The sequence below is a fragment of the Myotis lucifugus genome, unplaced genomic scaffold (genome assembly GCF_000147115.1).
Source record: "Myotis lucifugus unplaced genomic scaffold, Myoluc2.0 scaffold_93, whole genome shotgun sequence".
Classification (NCBI taxonomy): Eukaryota; Metazoa; Chordata; class Mammalia; order Chiroptera; family Vespertilionidae; genus Myotis; species Myotis lucifugus.
In genome coordinates this window covers 1,883,651-1,894,140 of record NW_005871141.1, presented here as the reverse complement: position 1 = coordinate 1,894,140, position 10,490 = coordinate 1,883,651, and positions in this window count along the sequence as shown.

Below are 10,490 nucleotides of genomic sequence, written 5' to 3'. Positions count from 1 at the left end.
TGGCCCTGGGCCTTGGCGGAGGGAACACTGGACCCAAGCCCCTAGTGGCAGGCGGGTTCTCCAAACCTGTGGGGTCGCGAACCCCTTTGGGCGGTCGAACGAACCTTTCACTGGGGGTCGCCTAAAGAACATCCTGCCATATCAGATATTTACATGACGATTCATAACAGTAGCAACATTACAGTTATGAAGTAGAAACGAAAATAATTTTAATGGTTGGGTCACAGCATGAGGAACTGTATTTAAAGGGCCAGAAGGTTGAGAACCACTGCCCTAGTGGATCTGCAGGCCCTGGTTCTACCTGCACAGAGCTCAACTCGTGACTTCCTCGAGTACCACTTTCCTGGGCGAGGAGGTGAAACTCATCAGGAAGATGGGTGACACCTGACTCACCTCTGCAGGCAGCGGGCCCCAGGTTGGGCTGGATGAGTGTCTCTTCGAAAGGCTCCCCCTCAAGTATGACCTGTGGAGCCCCGAGGCCTTTTAGGGTCCCCTCTGCATCCCCTGGTGTCTTTTCTTATAAGGACACTAATTCTCTTGGATCAGGTCCTCACCCTTAGGATCCTACTTAACCTTAATTGCTGCCTTAGAGGCCCCATCTTCAAATACAGCTATATTGGCGTTAGGGCTGCAGCATATGAATGGGGGGAAACACAAACATTGAGTCCATAATATTTGGAAATCTTCAAATATTTAGAAGTTAGACAACAGACTTCTAAGTAATCCATGGGCCAAATTAAAAAAACAACAACACAGAAATGTAGAATATTTCAAACTGAATGATAACGAAAATACAAGCTACTTATTTGGGTTGGAGAGGAAATGCAACTAAGGCGGTGCTCAGAGGAAATTTTATAGCCTTACATTCAACAAACAAGTGCTGGGAGGATGTGGAGATAAAGGAGGCCTAGTGGGAATGCGGACTGGTGCAGCCACTATGAAAACCGCATGGAATTTACTCAAAAATTTAAAAATGGAACTGCCATTTGACCCAGTGATCCCACTTCTAGGAATATATCCTAAGAAGCCTGAAACACAATCAGGAAGAATATACACACCCCTGCGTTCATAGCACAATTTACAATAGCTAAGACCTGGAAACGGCCCAAGTACCCATCAGCAGATGAGTGCATAAAAAAGCTGTGGGACATCTATACAATGGAATGCTATGCTGCTGTAAAAAAGGGATTTCTCACCCTTTGCAACAGCATGGATGGACCTGGGAGTATTATGCTGAGTGAAATAAGCCAGTCAGAGAAAGATAAACATCACATGATCTCACTTATAAGTGGAATCTAATGAACAAAATAAGTCCAGAGACATGGAGGCATGGAACAGACTAATATGTCTCCGAGGGGAGATGGGAAGAGATTAAGAATAACCAGTGGACACAGATAATAGTGGCCTGGGGTGGGCAGGGCTGGGAGGAAGAGGGTAAAGGGGAAGGAATTGGGGGACATCAATTTACTGTCAACAATTAAAAACAAAAACTGAAAAACATTGGTCCTCTCTTATATGTCATGTCTGAGCTCTTTTTCTCATCCTAGACAGCATTTAGAACTCAATGTGCTAGCCTTGCTTTCTGCTGACAGGCAGTAGTGACACCGTAAATGTAGGTTTGAGCTGATAGTAGCTTAAAGTAAACATCTGAGTAGTGTCAATATTTTTAAAACATAAAATTTAAATAGAACTTATGCTATAACAGTAAAATGACAGGAGCTCAGGTTCTTATTTTTGGGCAAAACATTTCCACCGCATCTCAAATTATCTATTTTAAGGGCCAACACTGACTGTCCCTGGGTAGAAAATTGGGACAACTATTTGAATAATTTTGTTCATCTACTTTTCCCATTGATCCCACTGTTTCAGAAAGAGCGCCAACAAAATAAAACAAAAAACAACCAATTTAGTCATAGTTATTTGGATAACTCAGACCAAAGGCAGTCATTTGGTTTGAATTATATGGTTTGCTATAGTTATTTGGGTAACTCAGACCAAAGGCAGTCATTTGGTTTGAATTATATGGTTTGCTTTCCCCAGTTAGCCATTCCACCTTGCCTGTGTATAGATGCTATTTTAATGTTGCTGGCATAAAAAAGCAAATGAGGCCCTAACCGGTTTGGCTCAGTGGATAGAGCATCGGCCTGCGGACTGAAGGGTCCCGGGTTCGATTCCAGTCAAGGGCATGTACCTTGGTTGTGGGCACATCCCCAGTAGGGGGTGTGCAAGAGGCAGCTGATCGATATTTCTCTCTCATCGATGTTTCTAACTCTCTATCCCTCTCCCTTCCTCTCTGTAAAAAATCAATAAAATATATTTAAAAAAAAAAAAAGCAAATGAGTACATTTCCCAGAAGGTATGTGAGTTCACTCGCTCATGCAAACTCGCGCTGGGCTTTGACCTTCCGTTGAAAGCTGTGTTTATAAAAACACCAAGGGCACAAAAGGGTTAATAGTATCTGTGATCCAAAGTTGGCTCTGGATATTTATTTATTTATTTTTGTCTGCAGATTATGGTTTATATACTTAAGCAATGCTTTAGAGTTTATCAGAAAACAAAATCCCTTAGTATAGTCTTCCTCTGTCCATCTCCAGTAAGTCCCTTAATCTACATATACCTAAATTCTCTCCCTCCCTCCCTCTCTCTCTTTGATAATCCTCACCAGAGGATATTTTTCCCCATTGACTTTTACAGTGCAAGGAAGGAAGGAAAGAAGGAAGGAAGGAAGGAAGGAAGGAAGGGGAGAGAGAAAGGAGAGAGAGAGAGAAACATCAATGTGAGAGACATTGATTGGTTGCTTCTCGCACCCACCCTGACCAGAGCTGGGGGTCGAACCTGCAGCCCAGGTACGAGCCCTTAACCAGGAATCAAACCCAAAACCCTTCGGTGCGAGGGCTGATGTTCTAGCCACTGAGCACACCAGCCAGGGAAAATCTCTCATTTTTTAAAAATGAAATCCTTTTATTTTAAATAGCCAAACGTTATTATATTTACATTTGTCCATCTATGATTGAAATTCTAAGACAGTGAAAGTGTAATTTCTAAAAAAGGTCTAGGATCTAAATTTCTTTCCTGATAGTTCAAATTACATGGTAGGGTTATGGAAATGTTTGCTTAATTCTTAGGACTCCGAGTAGAAATCCTTGAATAATGACAGCTGGCACTTCCAGACCGTTTACAAAGGTTAGATGTGAGAGTGTTCTACATGTGTGAATTCACTGAAAATGCACAACTCTAGTCAGAAGTGGGTGCTGTCATTATCTCCACTTCACAACTGAGGAAGCCAAGGCCCCGAGAAATTAACTGGCTGCAGTCAGTGGTGGAGTTAGAAGCTAAACTCCCGCTGTCAAAAAAATAAATTAAAAATAAAATAACTCCAGCTGTCAGGCCCTGACTCCACAGTCCTGTCTATTACAGGCTATGCCTCTGCTGTTGCCACTACTCTTTGTAATGTCAGAGCTTGTACTTTCTCCTCATTAAATACTTCCTGAATGGACCTGAATCAAATTATTTTTAAATATATTTTTATTGATTTCAGAGAGAAAGGGAGAGGGAGTGATAGAAACAACAATGATAAGAAAGAATCATTGATCGGCTGCCGTGCCCTAACTGGGAATCAAACCTTGACCTCCTGGTTCATAGGTCAACACTCAACCACTGAGCCATGCTGGCTGGGCTGAATCAAATTCTTAATGTTGCACTTGAGAAATACTAGAATTGACCTTTTCTGAGAAGTAGCACAGGTATAAAGAAGATTAATTTGAAAAAATAGTGCTCAATGTTTCTGCTTTAGTTTGAGGATTCACTGGCACAAGCCCTAAAATGAGAAGATTTATTAGAACAAACCAGAATAGACTTATGAAATGCACCCTGGACCTGCTGCCCATGCTTTTAAGCAATTGTGTCAATTACCGGGTCAGATTTCCCTCTGGACAATACATCTGCACCACAAAACTCTCTCACCGCCCAAACTACACAGTCGGCCAAAATGCGAATCCGGGAAATGATCTTTGTGTTGGTTACTGCGAAGATAAAATGCAGAGGTCATCACTGGCCACCACACTCACTGGCCTTACCCTGGGGACCCAGAACTTGGTGTTTCGGACTCCGAACATTTCAAGACTATTTTAAGGTTTTTACAATGTTCTATTTGGTCGCATAACATGGGAACGAACTTTGACAAATACAAGCTAGTATTCAAATATGAAGTCGTGTTTTTTTAACCATCATCAGAACCTGTAGGCTTCTCTATTCTTCAACACCGACGGACTGACATCTGAGAGTAGGCCCTTCCCCTGCCTTCAGCTAAGTGCCCCTGGAAAGGGAAGACTTACTCTTGCCGCTGGCTCCTAGCAGCAGTCTCCTAGGGCAGTGGTCGGCAAACTGCGGCTCGCGAGCCACATATGGCTCTTTGGCCCCTTGAGTGTGGCTCTTCCACAAAATACCACGTGTGGGCGCGCATGTACGGGGAACGTTGTGGAGTGAGAGAAGATGTAGTGTCGAGGATTGAGGAAGGTATGTTGAGATGGTTTGGACATATAGAGAGGATGAACGAAAGGAGATAGACGAAACAAGTCTACAAGACGAGTGTGGAGGTGGGGTTGGAAGGGGTCGACCTCAGCGAACGTACCTCCATCAGATTGAGGACGTTTTTAGCAAAGGCCAGCTTAGGAGTACCCTAATGAAGTTAATAACAATGCACCTACCTATATAGTTTAAGTTTAAAAAATTTGGCTCTCAAAAGAAATGTCAATCATTGTCCTGTTGATATTTGGCTCTGTTGACTGATGAGTTTGCCGACCACTGGCCTAGGGCATAGCCTCAGCTGCTCTGCTGCCGGCACTGACACTGCCCCCGCACCGACACTGCCAGCCCTCCCTCGCCCTTCCCTTCCCCTCTTTAGCGGGGCTCCCGCCCTCTATCCTGATTCTCTTCTCCCCCTCCCTCCACCCTCCCCTACCTGCGTTCAGAGCTCGCCTGACCTCATGCCCCGTCCATGTCCACGCTCAGAGCAACGCATCAATGAGGGACGCTTTGTAAGACGCTGACCCACACGCAGGATGTGACCGCAGGGGGATGTGATCTGCATCCAGCGCTGAACGTCAGAGAGCACTTCCTGGGATGACTCTCTGACCATTGATAACAGGTTTTCCTCCAGAAAATGGCAGGCTAGTGAGATCCCTCTTTTGTAAATGTATTTTTTATTTTTTTCTTTATCGATTAAGGTATTACATACGTGTCCTTACCCCCCCCCATTGCCCCCCCCCACTCATGCCCTCGCCCCCCTGGTGTCTGTGTCCATTGGTTAGGCTATATGCATGCATACAAGTCCTTTGGTTGATCTCTCCCCTTACCCCCATCCTCCCCTGCCTTCCCTCTGAGGTTTGACAGTCTGCTCGATGCTTCTCTGTCTCTGGATCTGTTCTTGTTCATCAGTTTATGTTGTTCATGATATTCCACAAACGAGTGAGATCACGTGATATTTATCTTTCTCTGACTGGCTTATTTCAGAGCTCACTCTCTTTTAAGAAAATACCTCAGCAATGTCAGTGTTTGGAAAGCTGGAAGGCCCATGTCCGACCCTGCAGCTCATTCATGTCTTCAAATTATGTCCTTGAGGTCATAATCCGAGAGAGCGTTTACTGCTTGTGTTTGGAAACATGCATCAGAGCGATGAGTGACGTCAGGTGCAACTCTGCAGTGAGGTTAGAGCTGAGAGAGACGGGGTTCCATCGGAGACCTGGGTTCCGTACCAGACTGTACCAGCTACAGTTTCCACGTGGATTGTAGAATTATACCACGTGACCTAATTTTCCATCCAACTCTGGGTTTCACATTGACCGAAAGGCAAGAAGGGACATAAAGTCTAATATTCAAAGTGGAAGCAGAAGCGACCCCATTGCAGCCGGGTGCTAGCTCAGCCTGTGCTTGGTTCCCTCTGTGATCAAGTACTAGTACTAGCAGCAAAGCAAACCTGGGGCTGCACCTGGGGCTGAGCTCAGCCGTGGCTCTGCAGGACTTCAACCTGTTGTCTGCGTTTTGCTTTCCAGAGCAATAAATAAGAACACTGCCTACGTTTACATATTGGAAGAGAGCTCCCTCGCTATTGTGTGCCTTCATAACCTGCTCTTCTCTGGTCTAAAAATACACACCCTCTTTGGCAGTTCCGTTTCTGCACGGTTTTAAGTTCCCTCTCCGTTTTTTCCTCACTTCTCGGAGGAGACTTTCATTTGTCTGTGTTCCTCTCAAAATGCAGTGCTTAGAGCTGGACACAGTGTTCCAGATGTGGTCCGACCAGTACACGGTACAATACAGCTATTGTCTCCCATCGTCTGGAGAGGACTTCACTTACAAATAGAAATTAAAAAAACAAAACAAGTTTGACAGTGACTGCCATGTACGTAGCAGACACTCCAAAAATATGCCTGGATGTTGCCAAATAAAAAGCCAGCATGTTTTGCTTGTTTCTTTTTTTTGTTTTTGTTTGTGTGTGTGTGTGTTTTTAAGAACACTTACAGAATATATGGTTAAAGGTTTATGGGACATTTAATTTTGTATTCACCTTCTCAGTATATTTGAATTTAGGTTTAGCATGGGTATTCTACCCTTTTTTCGGGAATAGTTGCATCAGTAACTAATTTAATTTCACTCCATTTCCAAGCTGTCTGCCGGCTGCTCAGAAGTGATTCTTGCCTGAACAGAGCATGGCACCAGTGAGGATTAGTCAGAGCATGAATACAATGCGGCCCATGGCCAGACACTCCTTGATATCGCGGCTCTTCTCCAAGAGAACAAGAAATGAAACTGGCACCATCTATTTTCCAACATAAACATCGCTCACATTTCTTTTCTGAGCAGAGTAGATGCTTCTGTGAGATGAAGGCATGTTTTCTGTAGTCACGATAGTAACCAGGTACAAGACTGCCCTTCTCAAAATGCTCTTGCACCGAGGTCAGAGTTTGGAATCACCATTTGTCCAAGCTGGTGACTGCCGGGGACAGGATGCAAACGTTATTGGTCATCTCGCCAGCAGTCGATACAATGCCTGGCAAGGAGGGAACATTTTTTCAGGATTACTTTAAAGTCAAGAACATCAGATTAAAGACCCAAATACTGATGCAGGACAGGACCTCCCAAAGCAGTGTCCAACCTCTGTATTTTATTTTTTTAATATATTAATTATTAAGTTAGTTTTACCTAATTCTCTTTACTTTTTATTTATTTTTATTTTAAAAAATATATTTTATTGATTTTTTACAGAGAGGAAGGGAGAGGAATAGAGAGCTAGAAACATCGATGAGAGAGAAACATCGATCAGCTGCCTCTTGCACACTCCCCACTGGGGATGTGCCCGCAACCAAGGTACATGCCCTTGACCGGAATCAAACCTGGGACCCTTCAGTCCGCAGGCGGACCCTCTATCCACTGAGCCAAACCGGTCAGGGCCAACCTCTGTATTTTAGACACGGGCACTGGAGACCCGGAAGAGTGAAGTAACTTGTCCAGCGTGACAGTATCTCAGTCTAGTTAGTTACCAAGTCATTCCTAGATGTTAAAAATCCGGAGCTGCAGAAGGAATTGTGCAGGGCAGGCCCTGGGGTCTCCCACTCTGGCCCCAGGTAGGTTACCTCACTTAGCATGGCTGGATTGGAGGAAGCTTGAAAAGAGGTGTTGGCCACAGACCTGGAAGAAACCCCGGGATTTAAATGAGTGATCAAAAGCAAGGCAGGGTGAGCAGCTGCATCCTGGGTGCTGTTTCCTGACTGTCAGTGGCCTGCACGTCTCTCCGTGTCCACACTACAGTCCCCTCGGTAGTAATCCGGGTTGGACTGAAGTAGATCAGACTCGGGGACAGGAGTTGGCACTCACAGACAGGACTCCCGGGCGGAACTCAGAGGCCATGCCGCACAGGTGCACACGCTTCTCCCCACGCCAGGGCCGGAGGAGGGTCACAGGTGTTGTCTCTGGAATCCAGAGGTGTAGGGAGCGGCTCTAAGGTCAAGCCTCAGGCTGACCTGTGGCAGGGCCACAAACAAGTCCCTGCCTGGAAGGGAGAGCTCCCCCAGCATAATGAAGCATGACCTTGTAGCCCTCCCTAATTCCTTCCTAAGTAGCTAATGGGCTGTGGGAGGTGCAGCAAGTGTTGCCAAAACAAGAACATTTGTATACATGTTAATCTACAATTGTTTTAATCAGACTATAAAATAAAGCATTGGCTTGCAGGCTGGGTCTTTTGTGTCCTCATCCAGGCATGGAAGATCCACCCAGCCCCAGCTGTATTCTCTTGTCTGCCTTATCCTCAATCCTTCACCGCCCCTCCTCAGGCTCACCCTTGGCCGTGCTGGCACAGCACACAGAGGAGGCTCTGCAGCCAATCTTTGGGAAATGTTTAATTAAACAGGGTTCTTCAATGCAAGGTTTTGAAGGTTTTTAATATACTAATGGGAGTTTTGAACCTCCAAAAGGCAAATTGGCCGGATCAAACATATTTGATCACTGTTAAATCAATTGAACAAAGAGGCTGTTAGGCAGGTGACTCTACTCCTGTGGGCCCACTGAGCAAACCAAATCCCAGCTTGTAAATGCCTCAAAGTTATGAAACCAAACCTAAGGACAACCAATTACAAACAGCCACCTGGGCTTGAAGCTGTAATCCATCAGTTTCCTCTCTTTACTCCCACACTTTCTCTGTATAAGTTTCCCCCCCAACTCCACCCCCCCACCCCCTCCTGTCCCATGAGCGCTCTTATCTGTTTCCGGCACTGCCCTGTTCCAATCAATTTTTGCTCAAAAAATAAAACTCTTCCAATGTTCAATATGCCTCAGTTATATTTAACACCATAATCCTCCTACATTTTATTAAGATTTAAAGGATTTGTTTTCCCAAGGAGTACACTTGGACACAGTGTTTTTCAAATTTGTTTTTGCTGTGACTTCAGTTAGGGAAATAATTCATATCAGAAACAAGTCCACACATACTTGTCAAACGGGAACAAATGTCTCCTAAAACAATACTTACCTTTTCTGTATGTGCTGCCCATATTTTCTATTCTACCTCCCTTCTTTTCTAACGTATGCTGGGTTTCAAACCCGCCCAATTGATTTCACAATCTACCCATAGGTCGCAGCCTGAAATTGCAAAACACTGCTTTAGCAAATCCTATCCCTTCAATCTTCCTTTTACCTGTAAGCTGTGCAACAATATTGACGGGACCTAAGGTCTACCTAGGGTGAATGCCAATAGCAGAGTGGGGTTAAATAGCCCTCAGCTATGTTACTGCTGTCACATAGGAGCGTACCTGGCAGGAAGCGTGGTTGAGAAAGCCTGGAGACAGTGATCTCAGTCCTCAAGGAGGTCTCAGTTTCTTTGCAAGATACCTTCCGATCCATGAAGTGAAAAAGGGGAACCAGAGCTACATCATTCTAACATAATGGATATGCTGTTAACGAGAATGATGTGCTAATTTGCAATAATCTGGAAGATCTGTGGTTGAAGGAATAAAGCAAGACGTACAGTGTTGTGTACAGCATGCTCCCATCTGTGTACAAAAGGGGGGTTATATATACATTTATATGCTTGGTACGCATAGAACATCTCTGGGATATAAATTGGCCCCAGTGGTGTGTCATTGGTTGCAGCTACTGTGAGATGGACTTTATTTTTCACTGTTTATCCTTTTATACTATTTTAATGTTTTACCATAAACACATATTACTTTTTCAAAAACAATGATATACTACTAAATGGCTAAATAAGCATATTTTATGAGAGGTGTAAAAATCTGAAAAACCAAGAGACTCCCAGTGCTTGGTTTTGTAAGTCACTGCTAGTGACGACACCTGCAAGAAATAAAATTGCCAACGTTCAGTCTTGAAGACACAGGTATGTGCTATGGCGATTGCTAGACGTTCTGTTTCTTTCATGGACTCTTGACCTTATTAACAAGAACCATCTATGCCTCGGGGACGGGTGGGGGGGGGGTGTTCTCTATTCTACCTCTTCCCCGATGTATGGTTTTTTAAAAAAAAATACAGGAAGAGGGTTCCAAATATGTTTTCTCAGGATGATTCAGGTTTCCCATTCTACCTGCAACTGAGTAGAAATGCCAGTGGCACCGTGAAAAGGAGAAAAAAACAATAGGAACACCCTGAGAGGGGCAAGGTTCCTAAAGGAGAAGCAATAGAAGTGACCAGTGGGCAATTCAAGGGACTGCAGCACCGTTTCTCAAACTTCAGCACTGATAGGAATTACCAGGGATACGCAGTGGGTTCTCAAACTTCGATATTGATAAGAATTCCAGAGATACTGGTTAAAAATTTAGCCTCCTGAGTCCTGCCCCCAGAGATTCTGATACAGTGGTTCTTAGGTAACTCCTCTTTTCTGAACCTTCTGGGATTAGTCTCAAGTAAAGTAGAGTGTGATAATTCATTGAGAAACACATACACACAAAAAAAAAAACCAAAGACCATTTCTGCTATGCATATCACCA